Source organism: Apis dorsata, unplaced genomic scaffold (assembly GCF_000469605.1).
Source record: "Apis dorsata unplaced genomic scaffold, Apis dorsata 1.3 scaffold_37, whole genome shotgun sequence".
Lineage (NCBI taxonomy): Eukaryota > Metazoa > Arthropoda > Insecta > Hymenoptera > Apidae > Apis > Apis dorsata.
The window spans coordinates 783,159-785,680 of NW_006263339.1; the positions used below are offsets into that span (position 1 = coordinate 783,159).

At 35.8% G+C, this 2,522-nt stretch overlaps 1 protein-coding gene across 2 annotated transcripts in view; it reads left to right on the forward strand.

Annotated features, from left to right (window-relative positions):
- LOC102680554 (cysteine-rich venom protein-like) overlaps positions 1-2,522 on the forward strand; it is a 105,916-nt gene that overhangs the window by 80,134 nt on the left and 23,260 nt on the right. The gene's annotated exons all lie outside the window — the stretch shown is intronic.

The following is a 2,522-nucleotide window of genomic DNA, read 5'->3' on the forward strand; positions in this document are numbered from 1 at the left end:
CGAATCTTGGATATTCATCTTGCTCTTTAATGAGAGAAAAAAAAAATAGTGGCCACGTCGTTTCGAATTTTTTTTCATAATATTCATTCGGTGTGTACATGATAGGTGGAGAGAAGGTTGCACAAGGATTCATTATGCACACCTGTTACCCCAAACTCTGAACTTGGTCGTTTCTAATATTTCGAGGCAAGGGGGAGGAGGAAGTACAAAGTTGATATAAACAAAGGTCAGGGAAATTCGTGCGAAACTGCTTTAGGAATTTTGTAATTTGCGAGTCAAATTTTATTTTGAGGGGAGGAAAACAAATTGAAGAAAGAAAGATGAGAAAGAAAGAAGAAGAGGAAGAAAAAGAAAGAGCTAATTTTTCTGTCTTTTGGATCGAATCATTATTTATTGATTTTAAATATAAAAATAGAATTATCGGAGAAAAGTTTAGCGCTTGATTTATTGATACTTGAAATACGAATAGATGGAAATTCTTGGAGAAAAAAGTTAAAAGAAGGATTTAGAAATTGAAATTTCTCCTTTTCCCGTGTTTCTCAAAGGGAAAATTAAAACGTGTAACGAGGGTGATGAAACGAAATGCAATTACAGTCAACACTCTTTTTTTAAAAAATGAAAAAAAAAAAAGAGAAAATTCGAAGCATTGAAAATTCCAAATTCGCTGGAATTTATATTTTGCCAATATTTCATTTCTTTTTCATCAAACGTGAATTAAAAACGACGAAGAAAAATATGTAAAGAATATATATATGAACTCATATTTTTTTTAATTAAAAAGGAGGAAAAACTTAGAAAGAATTTCGCATAAATTCCACGAATTTTAAAATATTATTTTAGAAGAATTTTCGATAAATAATTAACGAAAAGTCATCGTGCCAAAATAAAAAAAAAAATTAATAAAAATTCCAATTCTCTCAAAAGACTTCCAATAAAGTATCATCCAAGACCAATATAAACAAAGAAACAAAAAAAAAAAAAAAATCAATGATACAATCTCTCAAATTCCATTTCAACGCACGAGATTCCCAAATAATTCCTAAAATAAAATAAATTACCAAAAACTTCACGATCGATAGATAAAAAGAATGAATAAAAAGGAGAATACCTTGAATCCCAATCAAGATCTCCAATAAATCGACAGAAAAAAAAAAACCTCATCCTCAACGAGTAGAAAGAGATTCCACTTCTTCAAAAATACTCGATACAGATCCAATATACCCTCAAGTACTTCCCCACATTCGCCCCTCCCCTCACAACAAGATCGTCCCGAAACCATCCTCTACCTACCAACTTCTTCCAAAGTTTGTTTGTTTCGAACCCTAAGCAGGATCAACCCTCCTCCACCAACCAACTCCTCTTCTCCTCGAGGAGAAGGAAACCACGATGGCCGCCATTCTTTCGTAAGAGGTTTGGAGGGAGGAAGGGAGAAAAAGCCAAGTCTAACCTGGAGTGTCCTGAAATGTTAAATTAGGGATCAAGGCGGAGCTTGTCAAGGCTGTCCTCTGCGCTAGATTTTATCGAAACACCACGAGGTGGATAAACATCCGATCGATCAGCCGAGAGATGATGGCTAAGAGAGCGCGATAAATTGGGGATAATAGGTGGGATAGGTAAGGAGATCAAGCTCGTCGTTGATTACGCACCAACGACGAGCCTCCTTCGATCTGGATCTGGGATAATGCGCATTGCCCGTTCACTCGATAATTTGCGATCATTCGCGGGATATTTGGGGATCGATGATTATCGCCTGGCTGGATTGTCTGTCTGTAATGAGATCTCAGGGGAACAACTCGTGTCTTGGTTAATCAAGATTTTTGGAAATTGCATTCTGTAAAATATGGAAATTTTTGCAGAATTTTCTTTAACAATAGTATTGAGATATTTCAGCAGTATTTGATAATAGTAAAACGTTCGATAATGAGAACTTGTTGGACGTTATCGATCGTAATCTTAGAATTTCTCACGATCAATCTTTCATTTCTCTCAGAGCTAAATTTCTTTCAATCTTTACATAAAAATTTATCGTTATTAATTTATTAATAATATTAATTCCATCGAGGGAGAGGAATGAAGAAGAAATAGAATGTGGAGAAATCCATTTGCAAATGGTTTAACAGAAAAATAGTCGATGAAAAACGGGTCTCATAATTTTTTGCCTCGCGTCTAAGAGAAAAGTGATGGCCGGTGATGCGAAGAAATGGAGAATCGGTCTCTTAGCAAAATCCAGTGGTGCCAGATGTCGTCGCGAATCCACGATGGAAAGAAATCCGCAAGATCCGTATTTACCGCGCACATAGGTGGCAAAGTTTCTCCAACTGTGTGTGAGTAATATCTGCCACTTGTCGAGGGCCGAGTTTTCGCAGCATTAACCAGAGAAAAATTCTTACGTTGCGAGACGTACTATGGATTGATATTGATCAGGGACTTGGTGATTTGAATCGGGCGGAAGTGTTGCGCCGAAAATGGAATCGAGTTTGAGATTCCAAGAATTGATGAAAAAAAAAAAAAAAAAAAAAAAA